Source organism: Lepus europaeus, chromosome 15 (genome assembly GCF_033115175.1).
Source record: "Lepus europaeus isolate LE1 chromosome 15, mLepTim1.pri, whole genome shotgun sequence".
Taxonomy (NCBI): Eukaryota; Metazoa; Chordata; class Mammalia; order Lagomorpha; family Leporidae; genus Lepus; species Lepus europaeus.
Genome location: NC_084841.1, coordinates 60,225,024 through 60,246,081, shown reverse-complemented (window position 1 = coordinate 60,246,081; position 21,058 = coordinate 60,225,024).

The window sequence follows — 21,058 nt, the reverse complement described above, 5'->3', positions numbered from 1 at the left end:
ACTCAGGGCATCTGGTTGTGTCTTTGGTCCTTCGTCCATGTGAGGGTAGAGCCTTCTCCCCTGCTCCACATAAGGACAGAGAACAAAGGCCCTCAGAGGATCCCAGTGCCTGGATCTTGCACTTCCCAGTCCCCAGAGCTGTGAGAAATAAATCCCCTCCCCTCCCCCTTTTAAAATAAATAACACAGCCTAAGACACTATGATCCAACAGCAGGAATAGACTACGATGCCTCTCATGGCCCCAGTACTTTCCTGCTGCGCAACATCGTTTCCCGTGCAGCCCCAGATGAGCGTGCCTGTGCTAACAGCTCTGGGCCGTTACTAGGACCATCTCCCCTCGGAATTCAGCTGACTTATGTTGGTTGTCCTGCCCTTGCTATTTATGACAAATAATAACCTCCATTTTTATTATAATTATTCCCACCACCATGGCCCCCTACTGTGTATTGAGCTCTGTAACCTTGGCAGAGACTGGAGGACACACAGAGAGATAAAAAGAATTTCTCTCCTGGGAGAGTTTGCAATCTGAATGCAGGGATATAAACATTGTTGATAACTAATTGACTTCTGTCTTACTTCTAGAGCCAAACACTTCTGCAAAACACTTCCCATAGGAAATTGTAGCAACATGATGCTTTAACCCAATGGTCCTCGAAAAAACTAATTGGTTAATTAATTGAGAAGGCAGAGAGAGAGAGAGAGAGAGAGAGAAAGAGAAAGAGAGAGAGCGCACTCCTATTTCCTGGTTCACTTCCCAAATTCCTGCAATGCCAGGGATTTGAAGCTGGGAGCTGGGAACTTAATCCAGGTCTCATATATGGGTGACAAGAACTCAATTATTTGAGTCATCACCACTGCCTCCCAGCATCTGCAGCAGGAAGTTGGAATAAGGAGTCCAAGCCAGAAGTTGAACCCATATACTCTGAATATGGGATATAGGCACTTCAATGTATGTCTTAACCACTAGGCCAAATGCTCCCTCCCCAGTGTTACTTTTGAAATGCCAATGAGGAGATATTTGGAGGAAGCAGGGACCCTTAAGATCATATCACCTCAATCAGCAAGGTCAATAAAGGCCTTTTATCTTTTGTCCTTCACTCTTTTCCAACTGAGGGCCTTGTGGTCATCCACAGGCAATGAGGCTTGGAGGTAGCCATGTTCACTGCTCAGGATGTTGCTGTAGCTCAGGTTAAATCACTTATAATGAGCCCCGAGCACACCAGAAGTGACATATGAGACTGTCAGTCCAGGGCTTCTGCTGGGCACAGGCAAGATGCAACAAGAACTCTTCTTATTTCTGTAACCCTTCCAGCTGGAAACCAAATCAGAGCCACACATTCCTGCTATGCTTGGGAAACACTGAAACATCCAAGTAGTAATCATATAGGTATGCTAACTGCAGCTCAAAATAATTCTGGGGTTGTCAGTGCCATATGCCTTGTAGGCTTCCAATTAACTGCTCAAGTCTCTTTTCTCCATGGCCAATTATTGAGAAAAGTCTCCTCCCTCTCTCGGCCACTCAGAGAAAGGTTGTTACACACCAGAATGTCTGACCATTACAATAAACCTCTAAGCCATTCAAAAATAGATGCTAGAAGATTGTAGTCCTTGAAACATGGATTAAATACTTAAGGTTTATGAATGTAGCACTTTTGTTAGTGCCTATGGGTTGGAAGAGACCCTAAAGTAGGATGGCCCTGAGTTCCAGTGTAACCAAGATGGCCCTTATCTTGATGTAATATTATTGCTTCTTTTTCTCTCTAAAGCTTTCAGTTTTTGGAATTTTGAACCCCAACTTACATGATCACTTTGCCCTAGAGATTATCCAGTCTTTCAGTTGGGTTCAGATTTAATGCAGGCTCTTCCTTTGCGCTTCCTCCTCCTCCCAAACATGTGGCCACCTGTTTGCTAACATTGCCAATGTTGAGGGGCTCGCTTGACTGCAAGGAACCGCTAATTGGTGAGTTCTTGGTTTTGCTTCAACATTGCCCTTCCTCTAGCTCCATCTGTTGATTCTAGCTCCTTCCCAGGGAACAAGACAAGACCAAGTTCCCTCTCGCTTTCACAAAACATCTTCCAGTTCAGTGTCTTTGTGGTGTGTCTTTCAAGAGGCTTGTGTTTACTTTGATTTTTTTCCCCAACAATTGAAATTCCGAAGAGCCTGATCTGATGTTGGACCAACACACCCTAAGACAAAAGCAAGCATTTTGCGAATCCCTATCACAGAACTCCTAAGCACATTTGTTTGAGGATTATGCCTAACAGATAGTGCAGGAATTACCTAACAGGGACAGCATCCTGTAGGGAAAATTTCTTTGTAACACTTATTATGTTAAGAATGAAGGTGAACAACTTAGATACTATCGCTAGAGTTTTATAGTCAGGAAATGATCCCAGCATGAAGAAACAAAGCTCTCTGTTAAGTCTATTCTAAGCTAATGACAGAAGCAGTTTTCATATGGCTTTTTAAAAAAATCACGGTGGTGAAAGTACTTCAGGATGATTGTTGAAAATCTCCCTCTCAAAATATGATGAAGAGGGGCCATTGTTGTGGCACAGCAGATTAAACTGCCTCTTGAAACCCTGGTACCCCATATTGGAGCACCACTTGGAGTCCTGGCTGCTCTGCTTCCAATCCAACTCTCTGCTAATGTGTCTGAGAAAGCAGTGGATGATGGCCCAAGTATTTGGGTGTGCCACCCACATGGGAGACTGGGATAGAGTTCTGGGCTCCTAGCTTTTGCCTAACACCATCCTCATAGTTATGATTATTTGGGGAGTGAAACAGAGGATGGAAGACTTCTCTCTCTCTCTCTCTCTCTCTCTCTCTGCACCTCCCTCTCTCTGTCACTCTGCCTTTCAAATAAATTAAACGTTAAAAAAATAAAGAAGACCTAGTTGTAATCAGTAGTCTTGTTAATATGTTTGTTGTACATTCTTTTTTGTTCCTAAATGCACACACTTGATAAACACATAATTTAACAAAATGAGGATTATATTGATATGAATTTCTCCATTTTATATTGATATTATATAAGAGTAATTCTGCATCATTAAATAAGCCTCAAAACTTGATTTTAAAGGTTGCAAAATAATATATATATATATACATGTTCTATTGTTAGAGATTGAGCCTTTAAAAACTCCAGTAATGCTACAGATCATGTTCTTAAATCTTTGTTAAACTTACTCAATATTTTTAAGACAGACTCCTAGAAGTGGCGATTCTGGTTAAAGAGTTGAGTTAATTTACTTGCCTGCCATGATGAAATGCCGGTGATTGGGTGGTTTAAATAGCAATTCTGGGAGTTCCAACTCCAGCGCCAGATGAAGGTGCCAGCCCATTTGGTTCCAGGTGAGGGCTCTCCTCCTGGCTTGCAAACATCTGCCTCCTCACTGTGTCCTCATGTGGTGGAGACACAACATTCGTGTCTCATCCTCTTCCTATACACACGGCAGCCCCGTCTGAGTGTGAGCCCTGCTGCGCTCTGAACATGATTTGGCTCCTGAACTCACATAAAACGTTAAGCCCCAAAGTCATCAGTTAATGGTATAGGAAGGAGGAAACATAATTCAATTACTGTGTCTAGGATATCTACTGGGAGGTCCTGAGGTTACTGAGGGCCTGCCTTTAGAAGGCAGCTCTCCTGAGAGGGCTGATTTATTAGAGGACTGTTGGACACAGCCTCTCTGCTTCCTGGCTCATCGTGGTGTCCTCACACTCATGCTTCTCACTCCTCTATTGCCACCCTGTTCAGAGGCCAAACCAAGGAGGTCACCTGCTCTTGGACTTGCACTGCTAGAACCATGAGCTGAAATGAGCTTCTTTGCTTCACAGGTAGCCTGTGGCAGGTATTTTGGTTGTAGTAATGGAAAGCTGACTCTAATACAATCCCACTCTTCTGACTCCATGTAACTTTTACGACCTCCTCACAGACCATGTCTCCAAAAACAGTCACACTGAGGATTTGGACTTCACCATGTGAGCCCTGGGGGTGAAGTGGAGACACAAGCATTTAGTCCATAACAAGAATATAAAGCATTTTAATATTTTTGATCTATCAACACCCATGGGAAGGTTTAGCCAACTTTGAGTCTACCCAGCAAGTGGGAGAGATCTTTCAGCACATTCTTCTCCACGCGGAGAATTATTATTAACAAACTAACAAGCAGACTATAGCTGATTTGTCATTGGAAAAGTTGGAGCTCATTGCTTTGATGTGGATGTCCTTGCTTCCTGATGAGGTAAACATTTTTCAAAGCATACGTGCTATCTGTAGTTCTATTTAATGAGCAAACTCCTCATGTTCTGAGCACTTTTTAATTTATGTTTATTTTATGCTTATCAATTGCTGTGAGCTGATGTTACTTAGTGTTTATTGCATGTTAGTGTTGAAGCCAAATAGGCAACTGTTAGAATCTTCTTTACTATGCATAAGAAGTCTCTGCATATTGTTTTAGAGCCCCCTTTTAGAGACCCAAATCCGTAAGGAATAGAAATTAAGCAAACTTCCTCCGTGAGAAGTTTACAGCCACTGCCTCCAAATTATCTCTGTGATCCTTGCTCTGGTTCTACTAAGGTCTGATCCTGTCTTTGGTAACACCCGTTATTTGCGGATTTCATTTCCTTTCTTTGTCCTCAACGTGTATCATCTTCCCACTTGTCTTTAAAAAAACGGACACATTTTTGCCCCCCTCCTTTCTTCCCTGCTGTAGTCTGGGAGAGCTTTTCAAGTTCATTCTACCCAGTGCAGATTTGATTTCCCAAGGTCTGTTTTGCTGCCCTGGGTGCTGACTTGATTTCTCAGATTGTAATTTCAGCCTGCTTGTCTCACCTGGCTCCCTTTTCATCCGTGGTTATTGTCTTTGCCTTCTACCATGTTGTCTTTTGCTTTCATCGTGTTCTTTCCCTTCAGCTTCTTGGCTTTTGGCTCCTGTTTCAGAGGCCTTGTGTTCTTGGATCCTACTGAAGTTACAAAACACATCTCACGATATTTTCTCTTGGCTTTGATGGCCAATCATTTTTTAAAAGTGTGCCATTCTTCTTGACATTGTGCCCTTTCTCCTGAGCTTCAGTACTTTTTTCAAAGGCCCTCCACTTAGTTTACTGTTCACTAATCCTTGGATTAGACAGGCACCCTCTGGATTCACTGTCCACCCACAGATTCACTCTGTGATGCTCTGAACTGAGAGTGAGGTTGAGGGGATGCACAGCCACAGCAGGCACTGCTGTTGGATTTCCTGTAAGTCTCTTTTCTTGCCTGTGTGGCTTCAATGTGAATACAAACATCATACTAGCCCCTGCTGGTTGCTCTCAGTCCACAGATGTGATGGAAAACGTGGGTAGGATGGGGTTAGTAGGAGAGAACAAATTGGAGAACAAGAGATCCGTGTTTTACTCCTGCACCTTAGACAGAAACCATTGCTCAACAGAGTTTTCTATTTGTCACCTCTCTGGGCCTTTTAGAAAGTGCACACAGTGGGGAAGAAGCAGGGGCCCTTTACCTTCTAACCCAGGAGGCTTTTCTGTTTCAGGAGAGCAACTGTAGCTTGGCCACTCTTTTTTTTTTTTTTGACAGGCAGAGTTAGACAGTGAGAGAGAGTGAGACAGAGAGAAAGGACTTCCTTCTGTTGGTTCACCCCCCCAAATGGCCACTATGGCTGGCGCGCTGTGCCGATCCAAAGCCAGGAGCCAGGTGCTTATCCTGGTCTCCCATGCGGGTGCAGGGCCCAAGCACTTGGGCCATCCTCCACTGCCTTCCTGGGCCACAGCAGAGAGCTGGACTGAAAGAGGAGCAGCCAGGACAGAATTCAGCGCCCCAGCGGGGACTAGAACCCGGGGTGCCGGCGCTGCAAGCGGGAGAATTAGCCTAGTGAGCCACGGTGCTGGCCCTCTTTTTTTTTTTTTAAGATTTATCTATTTATTTGAAAGACAGAGTTACAGAGAGGCAGAGTTGGACAGAGAGAGGGAGAGAGATAGAGAGATAGAGAGTGTCTTCCATCTGCTGGTTCACTCCCCAAATTGCTGCAATGAACTGTGCCAATCCAAAGCCAGGAGCCAGGAGCTTCTTCCAGGTCTCCCACGTGGGTTCAGAGGCCCAAAAACATAGGCCATCTTCTACTGCTTTCCCAGGCCACAGCAGAGAGCTGGATCAGAAGTGGAGTAGCCCATTCAAACCAGAGCCTTTATGGCATTGCAGGCAGTGGCTTTACCGGTTGAGCTACCATGCCCGACCCCATCCTCAGTCATCTTAAAGTCAGTGCCTATTCTTTCCATATTTTGGCAATTCCATTTTTTGCTTGTGCTAATTTTGATTTTTATTCTTTCAAATGTGAAGCCGTATGTCTTTTCAGTGGAAACTGGGAGAAATTGAGTCAGGAACTGGACTGCTGTCATTCTATCTTGTAAGCTCTTCACATTGCTATTTTGTTGTTGTTTCTAATTTACTCCTGGACACTGAAATTTGCCTGAGTACAAGGGTAGTTCAAAAAGCACATGTACATGGAATTAAAAGATGTTTATTTTTGTGCATAGTTTTTTTTCACACTACTCATTTTTCATGAACTTTTTGAAGACCTCTTGTATGTGTGAACTTCCAAAAATTTCTGTGACGAACTGGACTTGTCTTTTAATTCCATTTTTCCCTGAGGTTTTTGGTGCCCTTGTATTAATGGCACTAGCAGGTTCAGGAGCATTCTTCACACCTCATTCCTCACTTTATAATTGCCAGGCCTTTTTGCCATGTGTCTCCACTGTGTGAGCTTCACTGTCTGCCGTGGTGTGTGCAGGTTCCCCGGCATCAGCCTCTCTCTTTTCCATCCTTCACGCTGGTATGAAGTGCAATTTTAAGAACAGCCTTGGAAGACTTTCCTGGCTTCCCAAAGCTCTTCATGACTTCTCTTGGTGACTTGGGTGAGTTCCAGCTTTAGATGAACTTTCTTAAGATATCTCATGGCTTCACCCCTTACCAGTCCTAACAGCCTGACCCTTGGACTCTTTGCTCTACCTGGATTGTTCTCTATTTCAAAGCATGCTTTAACTTTGCTGCCACCACCCCATTATTTAGCCATTCCTTCTATTGTGCTGAAGTCTCCATCTTTCTTCTTGCTGCAATCTTATCCATCTTCTAGACCTCCATAAAATCCAACTTTCTCCATGAGGTCTCAATGCAATCTCTTCTCTCTGAGCTCTGGAAGCTGGATCATCTCCTAGATACAGTCCGTTGTGTGTTGGAATTTGTGTGTGTACTACCTGCTAGCTCCCTTTCTAGTTTGTAAGCTTCTTGAGGTCCCCATCACATATTTCATTAAACTATTCTATCTTTATAAATGTTAATTTCCTGATTTCCAAAATGTGTACAGTGGTAGTATCCCAATACTAAATTTGTGATCTTGTTAAGTGGGACAACACATCTATCTACAGATGCTGAGCAAGCAGTTAGACACATAGGAAGCACTCAAGACTCATTGGTAGAATAAAACAATGAATGAGGGGAGGGTATTTGGTACAATGGTTAAGCCACCCATATATAAAGCAGAGGGCCTCCGTTAAGTCCCAGCTCCTAATTCCAAGCTCCTGCTAATGCACACCCTGAAAAGCAGCAGGCAATGGCTTCCCGCATGGGAGACCCAGATTGAGTGTCTGACTCCCAGGATCCCATCTGGCCCATTTCTGGCTATTATAGGCATTTGGAGGAGTGAACCAGAGGATTGGAGATCTCTGTCTTTCTGTCTCTCTGCCTTTCAAATAAAATAAATAAATATGCATTTTAAAAACTGTGTTGTTCTAAAAAAAATGAATGAACGAGGCTTCAGATTTTCCTCCTGGACCCCATGTTATTGCAAATTTCCTAACCTAAGCTTTGCTAAATCTGCAAGCCTCTCAGTACCAGTTGCATTCTATTTTCTCCAACATTGCCAGGAAGTTTGGGGGCAAGGAGGGAGTGATCAAATGTAGCAACCATTAGTGCAAACCACAGGCACAGAACAGCTGGATAATGTGAACTGGCAAGTTCAACAGAATCTCCAGCAATGCATCAATCATAGGACAATGGCAGCTCTGGGGAAAGTTAAGAGATGCTTGAAAAGGAGTAAGAGAACAGGAGAGAAAAATTCTTAGAGTTGGGTTTTCAGAACCAGAGTGTGCATCATGGCCAACACCCTTTGGAAAGGTGGTGAATTTGCATGTTAAAAGACCTCTTGGTTTTGAGGAGGCTGGAGTGTTTGGTTTGGTTTTTGTTTTTCTGAGCAACTTAATAATGGAATTGCCTCAGGGATGGTGTCTGCCATTGCTTTCCCAATGCAACACTGCTCTCCCTCTGGGGCTTGTGCTGTCGACTTCCAGAGTGGATATTGGAAAAGCCACTAATAATGTTCCTTCTCAGGTAACGTTTTCTGGTATAAAATATCTTGGCTGAATACAGTATAAATACATGGAAGTGTAATGTGGTCAGCATGATAACTTTCTGACATACAATACTATCATCTTTCCTTCTGTCTTGGTTTCTGTGGTGTCAGAGGACCACAATGAGTCAAGATGACAAATCCTTAGCTGAGGCAATGCAGAAGCCACCACGGACTGCACAGGATTTACAGCCTTGCTTTTCTCAGGAGAGAAAGCACGGGTAATGTAAAGAACACTGGGTGGGTATCAGGATTCAGTCCTAATACCTCATATCATGGAGGGTGAAACCAATCGGCTTGGGCCCAGCACTTAACCACTGCGGGCCTTGTCCCAGAGCTGAACTACAGAGTTCTCAAGGTCCTTCCAATTATAGACTCTCCAGTCCTAGGATTGCTGCTGGCTGGACGTGACGTTAAGTCTCTGGAATCAGCAGGCTTGATTTTTAAACTGCCTAAGCCCTTCTGTAACAAGAAGATCTCAAACCAACCGCTTGCCCACTCTGGACCTTGGTTTCCTTATTTGTAAGACGGGGCTGGTAGTAATACTCTTGTATCATTTTGGCTGGGCAGCTGGTATTGATTCATTCATTAGGGACTCCGGCTCTTTCTGACAACTGCACTATCTTTAATTTCACCTTCATGGTTGTCGTCTCGTCTCACACCGTGGCTGCTATCTCTCTAGTTGTTTCGTCTCCAGTCAACCAGAGCAGAGGTTCTTTCTCTTTTTTTTTTTTTTTTTGACAGGCAGAGTGGACAGTGAGAGAGAGAGACAGAGAGAAAGGTCTTCCTTTGCCGTTGGTTCACCCTCCAATGGCCACCGCGGCTGGCGTGCTGCGGCCGGCACATTGCGCTGATCCGAAGCCAGGAACCAGGTGCTTCTCCTGGTCTCCCATGTGGGTGCAGGGCCCAAGCACTTGGGCCATCCTCCACTGCACTCCCGGGCCACAGCAGAGAGCTGGCCTGGAAGGGGGGCAACTGGGACAGAATCTGGTGCCCCGACCCGGACTAGAGCCCGGTGTGCCGGCACCGCAAGGCGGAGGATTAGCCTATTGAGCCACGGCGCCGGCCCAGAGGTTCCTTCTCTTCAGCGGGAAGGGCTGGCAGGATAAAGCTGTCCCAAAGGCTCCCAGATGACTTTCCCTTAGGTTTTATTGGCCGGATCTGGGTCACAAGACTCCTGACCTGCAAGGAAAGCTAGCACCGTCCTCTCCAGCTTCTGCTGAAGTGATTGAGGGAGTGGGGTTGGGAATGCTTTGGGATAAACCAACAGATGGGCTTGCCATACTATTCCAGAGCAAATTCTAGAACGTTATACAGGGATAGGGTATAGCAGCTAAAGCTGGTTGAGTGTTATTAGACCAGAACCAGTCTTGTATAACTGTTAGCTACCATTCCCCAAGAGCCTACTTCTCCCTTTGTAACCAACTTGTTCTCACTATAGTAGCTTTCAACTTGTGAGCCCACTTTCATTGATATTGGGCACTACAAAGCTGTTTGACTTCTTTCCTTTATAGGGTGCGTATTCTTCTTTCCAGCTAGCTTTGCTGCCATCTTCCCTGCTCCTCCTATGGTCCTACATTAACCTCCCATTCTGGAGTAAGGATCCTGGTAACTCTGGTGTCTGTATCACTAATGAATTCAAGTAACATAGGCACCACAGTGTGGAGTTCTGCTTCTGGGAGGCTTATGTGCAATCCCAAGGAGGGCTCTCCCACCCCAGCTGTGCCTCATTGAGGAAACTGCTCCCCTAGGATAAGCGGCCACTCTGTCCTGTCCAGGCACAGTGGCCCCGCCCCACCACTCCCCAGATGGCTGGCTGGGGGATCTCTTCAGGAGGGAATTCTCGGGAGCTTCCCCCAGATCCTGGCTCCATTTACACGATCTTCCCTGGACCACGGCTGGTGTAATTCAATTATTTGATTGACTTTATATGGTGTGATGTTGGAAGAGGCAAAGAAACAACAGGTTTTTGGCTGCACCCTCTGGCCTGTTCTGTTCGGTTTTGTTGGCTTTAGGATTTCAAGCTGCTTTGTGCCGCTGCCAGCTCTCTCCCTGGGTGTTGCTCACTAGAAGCATCCTGCTTTTCTTGTGCGTATCTCCAAGGGACCCACTGGAAACGGGACTGGGACCTAATCCTACAGTTGCCACCATGTGGGTGGGGTTCAGAGGCCCCTTCAACAGCCTGCATGCTGCAGAATGTCTCAGACGCTTAGCACTAAGTGCTGTCTCCTTTTTCCTTTTTCCCCGGGAGAAGCGGTATTTGTTTGATCGGAATGGTCTTGTCACGTCTGGCGAGTCTGACACAAGTTACCCAGCTTTGCCAGCCGCATCCCCTGACATCTTGGCATCGCCAGTTTTCCTGGATGGGATTGTTCAGCCTCCTGTCAGCATCGTTTGCAGGCAGGTGCCTTCTTTATTCAGCAACTCACAGGCACTGCCGTTTCTTGCAGAGCCCCTGTCCTTCCGTGTTTTTTATTGACAGGTTTACCCCCACCTTTGTCTTTCAGCTTGAACTGAAATCGCAGAAGAACTCCCTGACATGGGGTCAGTGGCTGTGGCGCAGTAGGTTAAGCCTCCGCCTGTGGTGCTGGCATCCCGTATGGGCAGCAGTTTGAGTCCCAGCTGCTCCACTTCTGATCCAGATGTCTGCTCTGGCCTGGGAGAGCAGTAGAAGATGGCTCAGGCCCTTGGGCCCCTGCACCCACGTAGGAGACCTGAAAGAAGCTCCTGGTCCTTGGCTTTGCACAGCTCTGGCCGTTGCGGCCATCTGGGGAGTGAACCAACAGATGGAAGACCTCTATCTTTCTCTCCCTCTCTCTGTAACTCTTCCTCTTGTGTTCACTCATGTTTTCCACACCTGACTGACCCGCTGGCCTCACCACATTGGGAACAGAACAGGGGCTCCCACAGGGACCCGGGGGGCCAAATTTCCACTGGCGTCTTTGCTTCCACCTCCACTGGCTGAAGCAGCATGGCAGTGTGTGGTGGGTGGGATGCAGGTGTGGAGGCTGCTTTGTAGCTGACACCTGGACTTAAAACCCAATCACGTTTACCCTCAGAAACAGTCTTGTTCGCGAAGAGCTGGGAGCTCATGGTTCCCTCGCACAGCTGACCTTTCGCCCTGGCTGTACTTGAACATCACCTGAGTGTGTAGGTCCCTCCACCAGAGATCCCTGTGGTGGAATGAGAAGGCCATGCCAAGATGGCTGCTGACAACAGAACCTGCCTGTCAACAGGCTGTGATTGGTTAGGGCATAGACCACCCCTTGACCAGATTGGCTGCTTTGGCTATTTAAGCTGCTGTACCAACTGAAATAAACGAGTCTGTGGGCTGCTCGCCTCAGACCTGCTTTCACCTGACTCCCAGGGTCTGTGTGGTGACTCCGTGCCTCTTGCCCCCACTGCGCTCCTCCTCTCAGAACGAATCCACCTCAACAGATCCCGATTGACTTAGTCTAAGAAGGGGCCCAGGCATAGGTCCCCCTGGAAATTCTAATGCACAGGCAGAGTTGGGAAGCCTGAGCTTTTGTAGTGATCAGGCCCGGGGTAAGACCTGAGAGACCTGGAATGTGTGGAAGTGCTCCCCCTCAGCCTCGTGCAACTTGGCCCTGTTTGGGGCCAGCACATTAGGAACTTGGTCAACGTGGGATTCAGAGCTTTGGTGGGGATGGGTTTTTAGTTTTTAAAATCTAATTTTTTTTTTTTAAGAAAACTGAAGCTTTATTTGCTTGAAAGAGAGAGAGGGGGAGAAAGAGATAAATTGAGACATTTTCCAACTGCTTCAAATGCCTACAATGGGCAGGGCTGGGCATGGGTGGAGCCATCATTTGCTGGATCCTGGGGTGCACGACAGTAGGAAGCTCAATTGGAAGCCGAGAAGCTGGTGCTTAAATGACCAATTTGGGAGGTGGTCGTTCCAAACAATTTCTTGACCCCAGGACAAACACCACGGGGATTTCTTCCTTTCTTTCTTCATGCTTCCCTTAAGGTCATCTCTCTTTTTAGATCCTCTCATCCCAAGCCTCTTTCCTGTTCTTTCTTTTCCCCTCATTTAGAGTACATCTTCTCCCCTGCTTCCTGCTCCTCCCTCCCTCCTCCCCCTCCATTCCCACACCCCCTCCTCCCCCTCCCCTCCCCTCCCTTTGATAGCAGCAGGCTTTCCTGTGTTTCTTCTTGCATGCTGTGACCACTTCTGTTTGCCACATTCTCATCCCATCACTAGCCCAGGCCCTGGATCTTTCTGGTCCTTGCCACCCCCCTTTCCTCCAGCATACCCACCTTTGCCCAGGAAGGCCAAGCAGCTCAGCTGAAGACAACGGCCCTAAGGCTCTTCCCAGTGACTCTGCCTTGGTTCTGTCTGGCTCTCCAGCCCCTTTTTGTGAACCACTGCTTGGCCCTGGTTGACATCAAATGAATCTCCTAGGCAAGGAGGATGGGGAGACAGCTGGTTCAGGAGGAGGAAATAAAGACGGGAGAGGACAGAAAGATTAAGCTGTCACTCACTCTTCTGCTCCCTGCAGCTACTTTGAGGAGTTCAGATGAATGTGGACGTTTTAAACCTGATGCACGGCAGTATGTGGAGGCAGGTTCTCATCCTGCCATCCCAGTCTCGTCTCGGCAGCCAAGCTGCCTGGTCTCATCTTCTGATCATTTCTGCCCTCTGGTCTATCTCTAAAGATAAATAGTTCTGAGGCCTGTTCTGTGATGCAGCAGGTAAAAGTCCCGATCTGTGGTGTTGGCATCCCATATGGGCGCTGGTTCGAGTCCCAACTGCTCCATTTCTGATCCAGCTCTCTGCTGCTGCACCTGGGAAAGCAGTGGAAGATGGCCCAGGCCCTTGGGCTCCTGCAACCATGTGAGAAACCTGGAAACAGGCTCCTGGCTCCTGGCTTTGGCCTGGTCCAGCCCTGGTTGTTGCAGCCATTTGGGGAGTGAACCAGCGGGTAGAAGACCTCTCTCTGTCTGTCTCTCCCACTCTCTCTGTAACTCTGGCTTTCAAATAAATAAAATAATTTTTTTAAAGAAAGATGAACAGTTCTGCTACCTTTTCCCTGAGCCCCATCCAGCCCCCGGCACTTCTGCCGTGGGCAATCAGCCACTTTGGGTCACAAACAGGGAGGTCAGAGCTGGGCCAGCCTCCCCCTTTCTTTGGTGGGAAAGATCAGAGAAAGGAAAAAGCCCAAATCCCAGCAGGAGCAAGATGGATCTGCCAAGAGGTTTCTGTCCACACCGGCAGGAAAGGCAATGTCCTCGGACATTTGTCTGAGTGGCCTGTGAGAATCTTGTGGGAGAGAACTGGGGTGCTCTTTGATCCAGTGCTGGCTGCTGCCACTCTGAGACCTCGGTCTGTCCTCCTGTGCCCCACCCTTTCTGTAGCCCAGTGGCACAGGACACGGAGGCCTTGTCACAGGCCTCTATGCCATACAAGCCCCACAACCTGGGCATGCCAGTGAGCGTGGCACCGGTCTTGGAGATCCAACCCTTAGTTCCTCCCAGTCGACGTGGGCATTAGCAGGTGTCTGCAAAGGGCCTGAGATTTCCCACAGCACACCTGTGACAGCGAGGACACAGGTGGCACGGCCAGACGGCAGTCTCTGCACCCATCTCCCTCTGCAGGGGTGAGAAGGAGAAAAGTGATTGACTGCCTTTTGGACGTTGAGAGGTGTGGCCGAGAAGGGTTGTGCCTATTTGGCTGCAGGGTACACAGCCCCTGTGTGCAGAAGCAATGTTAGGACCTGTGGTAATAGTAGTCCTGATTATTGCTACATGCTGCAATCTTCAGCTCATTTTTATATGCGCCGAATTTGAACCTGAGGATAAAAGCTCACTGCACAGCCAAGTTCTCATCCTCATATCACAAGAATTCCGAGGGTTAAGTGACTTGTGCGAAGTTTACGAAGTTGGTCCCATCCTTAGAATGTCCTGCTGAAATGTCACACACTCTAGAGGCTGATCCCGCTGCGTTGGTAAGCACCACGTTGGGTATCCTAAAATACCTAACCAGTGACAGAGACACGTAGAAGAAGTAGCATTGTGCTGATTTGGAAGGCAGCAGAGCCAGGGCTAATACAAGCCTGGAACTTTCAGGATGCAAGTGGGAAGGACTTGGTGCCCTGAGAGAACTTGCATTGTGTTTGGGCTGGGCTGGGTGTTGCAGGAGGGTGCCAGCAAGGCAAAAGAGGGAACCTCAGTGGTGTTTGCCAGATGTCGATTGGACCACAGGGTGTCCAAGCAGTCAGCTTGGAGACTGTCAGGAGGAGGGGCCATCTTGGAGGGACTGCTGTGGACTTTTGGGGAAGCCTGGACTTTCAATCACCGGGGCTAGAGTTTCAGTGAGAATTGCAGGAGGCAATGGGAAACCCAGGCTCTCACAAGAAGACGGTGAACAGCTAAGCCCTCTCTGCAGGGCAGGGTGGGGAACATTGGCACTAGATGCTCACGCAGCATTTAGATGCCAAGTCTGACTTGTTTTCCAGCGGACCATTGTCTTCAGTGACATTGCTGGCTGTATTTTCTGGGGATGCCTACAGTAATGTCTCCTTTTCCACATGCTGTTTTTTTTTAGACAGTGGAACAACTTTAACACTCTTCCCATAAACTTTATGTTCCCTCCCACCTTTGCATCTCAGCGGGTTTGTGACTGGCAGGAGTGATGCTCTACAACTTCTTTTTTTTTTAAAGATTTTATTTATTTATTTGAAAGGTGGAGTTACAGAGGCATAGGCAGACAGAGAGACAGAGAGAAGAGGTCTTCCATCCACTCGTTCACTTCCCAAATGCCTGCAACAGCCATCCCTGGGCTGATCCGAAGCCAGGAGCCTGGAGCTTCTTCCAGGTCTCCCAGGCAAGTGCAGGGACCCAAGAACTTGAGCCATCTTCCACTGCTTTCCCAGGCCATAGGAGAGAGCTGGATTGTAAGTGGAGCAGCCAGGACTTGAACTGGTGCCTATATGGGATGCCGGCACTGCAGGCAGTGGATTTACCTGCTACTCCATAGCGCTGGCCCGATGCTCTATGACTTCTAAGATTGAGTCACAAAAGATACTGCAGTGTCTTCCTTGATCGCTGGAATATCAGCACTGGCACCCTGAGCTGCCTCGTGAACATTTCAACAGCCCTGAGATCGCCAGGCTGGGAGGAACAAGCATGGCCTTGAAACGTCTCAAACAGGGACACGTGTGGCCAGTGTCCAGCTGTTTCAGCTCCCATCCTGGGAGAGATTCTAGTCAGAACCACCCAGCCAAGTGCCTCCCAAATTCCTGATGCAGATCAAACATGAGAGGTAATAAAATTATTGCCTAGGTTTAAAGCCACTACTCTTGGGAATGGTTTGCGGTGCAGCAAAAACTAAGACCACGAGGAAACCGAGTTCTCATGGACCAGGTTGTGCTGAGATCTGTGAAGAGCAGGTGCTGCCCACATGAACAGCAGGGCTCATGGCATCTCCGTTGGAGGAGAAAGTCTCATCCAGCATTAAAAGGGTGGCATTTGGAGAATAAGTGCAAACTCACAAAGGCGCAGTTGGCTCACACCCGGGAGAGCAGGGTGTCCCCGTGGGAGGCAGAATAGATAATATCCAGAAGTGCAGGCTCCTTCAGCCCATGCAGTAGGCTGGTATGCACGAGCAGATCCTACGTGAAGCAATATGATGCTCTCATGAAGCATAGTAAGGACTGAATGAGACAAGTCAGAGCACTCAGCGTGGGGCCTTGCACATGGGAAACACTCAACAAATGCTAGGCTATTATTATCTTATTATTACAGACTCATTACTATTTTGTCTGCCAGTGTAGGTAGATCCATGGTTCAGAGAAAGCTGATATTAAACTATAAACCAAAACCATAGTGTGTCTACCTGAGCCTTTTCTCCTAACACTAGCAGTGCTACAGCTTCCAGGGATGAGTGCTTAGCCTAGCGCTGGTTAGGACAACTGCATCTCACAGGGGAGTACCTTGGGTCCGTATCTGGCTCTGGGCTCCTGACTCCAGCTTTCTGCTAACATAGACCCTGGGAAGCAACATTGATGGCTCAAGTAATTGGATTCTTTCCACCCACATGAGAGACCTGGATTGCGTTCCTGGTTCCCAACTCCAGCCTAGCCCTGTTCCAGCCATGGGAACATTTGGTGTGTGAACCAGCAGATGGGAGCTTTCTCTATCTATCTGTCTCCCTCTGTCTCTCTGCATCTTCAACAAAAGTAATGATAAAAAAAGAGCTTACTGCTTCTAATTGACACCACCAGTTTCTTCAACCTCCCCCCACCCCGAGGTAAACAATGGCTTTCTCATTATCTGCAATTTTCAGAGGAACAAACCACATTTACAGCTGAAGTCCCCAAAATACACTGAAATCTAAATATCTTAAAACCAGAAAGTAGCTAAATTAGAACTTAAATCCAACACCTCCAAATCCAAATTAGTCCTGCTTTCTCTAAATTCTCCTCCATGTTGCGTATTTTTTAAAATTCTTATTTATTTTCATTTTAAAGGGACGGGCTAGAGAAGAGAGAGAGAGAGAGAGAGAGAGAGAAATCTTCCATCCACTCTTTCATTCCCCAAATGGCTTTACCAGTCAGGGCTGGGCCAGTCTGAAGCCAGGAAACCAAAGCTCCTTGTGGGTCTCCCATACAGGTAGCAGGGGCACAGCTACATGGGACGTCCTCTGCTGCTTTCCCAGGCACCTTAGCAGGGAGCTGGATTGGAAGCATAGCAGCTAGCGCTGGAACTGGTGCTCCTCTGTGGAAAGCCAGCTTTGCAGGTTTTAGCTCGCTACATGCAATGCTGGCCCCTATACAGGTATCAGTTAGACCAAAGATCCTCAGCTCCCTCCTGGCCAGAGACCAGAGCAGAGTTGAATGGGAGCTTGGTGACCAACCAGGTGGTCCCAGCTGTGCTAAACTGATGCCAGAAAGGCTGCTAATCTGACAGCGCCACTGCTTCCTTGCACCTTGCTTCTCCAAGAGGAAATCAGACAACTCTGAGATGGGAGCAGTAGCTGAAGATAGAACCTGGTTTTGAAGTTGCCCATGTGTGAACCATACTCTTGCCCTCCACCCAGAATATTAAAACATGGCCAAGTATGAGTCTCCTGCTCCAACTCCTTGTCATGTCAGCACCATGTGTCCGTTCTGTAACCTGATGAATCAATTGTCTCTGAGTCTGGGCTAAAGCCCCAGTGCTGATGAAGGTGCAAAAGCTGGCCCTTGCCCTCACTTCCCCCAGCCCCTGCAGTCTACGGAAGCAGAAGATGCCGAGTCAGAGAAAGGACAACTGCTGGGAAGTGAGCCACGGGGACGAGGCTGTGACCTTTGCTCTCCCCTTGGCAAGGTCAGAACTGCTCTCAGGTGGGGTCCCTGCCCTGCCCTCTACATTTTAGAGAGACTTCTCTGCGATCCCCATAGTACCCTGCTTCCTCTTTGGCCAGGGACCTGTAGGGTCCAGGGGAACATCTTCCTGGGGCCTGTGCCTCTCTCCTTACCCAGCCACATCATAGCGCAGGTGTCTACATTGCTCAGGATGCTCAAGTCCCTTTTTTTAGCCTGCTCAGGCCTGTGTGAGCTCTGTTCACACAGTGAGGACTGGGCGGTGGGCCCAAGCCTCAGACTTGAGCACGGTCCAGAGACAACAGCACGGGGGTGGCTGTGGGTAGATCTCGGATGTGCAGTCTGGGAGGTCACGTGTCTGTGATGGTGTGGGATGGAGGTTGGGGTGGGAAGAGAAGCAGAGCGGCCTTGGCTCAGGGTCAGAGTCCCTCCCATCCAAATTCCAAGGAGACAGAATCTGAAATTCAACTGACCTTCCAGGACATCATGAAAGTATCTTTGTCAAGGTAAATAGGATGCTAGAATGTACTTTAACAGATTTTTAGGCTTGATTGTTAACTTTCAAATCTTTTGATATTTGGCTGATGGGCCTCTGTTTGGTTCTTGTCCTGGGTGCTGTGGTGTTAGAGGTAGGCAAGTCCCTCCTGGAGCTCGGGGGTGCTTGCAAGAAGCGGGACAGGACTCTCACCCCTGGAAGGATGGCTGTGAGCTGCAGAAGAGCAGAGGCTTGCCCAATGTCTTTGCAGAAATTTGCACGGGTCCCTGGGAGTTCAGGAGGTGGATGTTAATTTAAACCTTGGAGCTGGCCTGTCCAGGGCACTCTTATTGTGGGAAACAAGTTGTAATAACAGAACGTGGTGGGGTGAGACAGGGGATGGCTGTGACCAGCCTGCTACCTGACATTTGGTGTGGCAAGAATTTGTGAACTTCCTAGGGGCCAACCTTCTCTGAGAACACAAAGGGTCAAGGTGGAGTGCTTGGGCAGGGACACGTAAGGTTTTTCAGAATGTTCTCCAACCATATCATGGCATTGTATGGAGAGGAGGCTTCCTATATGGAGCCCTCCACAATTGGAGGGCACGGGCAGCATTCAAGTGCCTTCAACATAGCGACCAGTCTCATCAAGAGATTACCTGTAAGAGCGCCACCAAGAGAACAGTCCAAGCGCCTTCTGGTCCCCTCTCTCTCTCCTCTGATCCAGAAAGAGAAGTAGAGAGGAGGAGTTGTGATCAGTAAGAAAAATGGGAAGAGCGACTCTGTTCACCTCATCACTCCTGACCCAGTGGAGTCAGGTCTTAGTCACAGGAAGAAAGAAACTTCAATATGGGGAGAGAGAGAAGTTGTGTTTGTTTGTTTGTTTGTTTATTATAGAGAGAGGGGGAGGGAGCACTCCCATCTGATGGTTCACTCCCCAGATGCCTCCAATGTCCAGGGCTGGGTTGGGGGCTAAAGCCAGGAGTCAGGAAGTCATTCCAGGTCTCCCACATTGAGTGGCAGGAACCCAGTCATTGAGCCATCACCACTGCTTCCCCTATCTGCATTAGCCAGAAACTGGAGTTAGGAGCCAGAGCTGGGAATCAAACCCAGGCACAGCAATATGGAACACAGATGTATTCATGGCAAGGCTAAATTCCCACTCCCTGGAGTGAGAGAGAACTTTTTTTTTTTTTAATTTGACAGGTAGAGTTAGACAGTGAGAGAGAAAGACAGAGAGAAAGGTCTTCCTTCCATTGGTTCACCTCCCAAATGGCTACTACAGCCGGCGCGCTGCACCAATTCGAAGCCAGGAGCCAGGTGCTTCCTCCTGGTCTCCCATGGGGGTGCAGCGGCCCAAGCACTTGGGCCATCCTCCACTGCCTTCCTGGGCCACAGCAGAGGGGTGGACTGGAAGAGGGGCAGCTGGGACTAGAACCCAGCACCCATGTGGGATGCCAGCGCCACAGGCAGAGGATTAGCCAAGTGAGCCATGGCGCTGCCTAGATGAGATTTCTTAATACCTGAAAGCTCTTAGTTACAAGAATGGGACTTGTTCATATAAGTGGAGACATCCCAGAAAACTCTAGAGTGAGCCCAGGATATTGTAGGGGGGTGGTGCAGGGAGATCGCCCTGAGTTTATGATGGGGAAAGGATAAACTGATTGCCTTTTGCTCCCTGACAAGTTCACTAGTGCGGCTATACTGCCAAAGGTTCCGTGTGCACATATTGCCTAGCCCCAAACTAGGTCCACCTTTCCTTGTCCTCAAGTCGGACTTGAGCATCCATTTGCAAGGAAAATGGGTGTTGTTCTGAGAACTGGTCCTTGGGTGAGTCTGCTCTGTAAGATGAGGAGGACACCTACGCCCAGGCTTAGGTGGGTTACAGCGAGTAAGGGCGTGCCCACGATCAGGTGCTCAGGTACCTGTTTCCTGTCCCTTTCTCTGTCGGGCAGTGAAAGCACTGGTGTGGCTTAAACTGAGAAATGGGAAAACCCTGGTTAGCACGTGAGTGAGGCCTGTGCCAGTCTCCCCCGCCTTTCTGCTGCGGCTCCCTGTTGGTGGCTGTTGCACTGGGACCTCGCGTCTTTGGGTGGTGAGGCTTCTGTTCTGTTGTGTCTCCAGGATGAGGCTTTCTGCTCGACTGAAAAGGGCAAAGGTCGCTGGCTCTGCCTCTTCTAAACCCCGTGTCCAGGAATAACGACCTCACAATGGCTGGACAGCCAGTATGTCATTCCCTGATCAGTGTGTATTCACGTATAGCTTATTCAAGCGTGATGATTCGTGTAGCCAAGGGCACCTCTGCAACCAGCTCTAGAACAATGGGCTCCTTGATTCCACTCAAGTCTTAGGAAGGACAGAGTTTGCCAGACTTCAGGCTCACTGATGCCAACCCAGAAGTTCATGGATCCTCTCTAGGAGTAGGTTGTGCCTTTGGGCCAAGAGAAGGGAGGGGATTTGCCTCTATTTTCTTTGCTACTTAGTACTTTACATTAAAAAACACCTCTCTCCTCTTTGAGCAAACAGACAAGTGTTTTCCTGAGGAAGGGTACATGGTAATTAGGCCAGCAACCAAATTTGTATGACTCAGATTCCTTTGGGTGCTCTCTTCCAGCCCACTCCGTCTCACCACTTCTCCCTTGTGCTTGCCTGTGTGCTGGCTTGGCTCAGGAGAAGGTGAGACACTGAAATAAAGAAACAATGGAGGAGCCTCACAGGGGCCCTGTGACGTCAGAGTCACTTGATGCCCAAGTGGAACAGTGGGTGTGAGGAGCGATGAGATGGTTCTGAGGTCTCCCTGGCTGTATTCTTGTCCCCAAGCTCAGTGTTAGGCTGAACTCTCGCCTATTGTGAGAAGG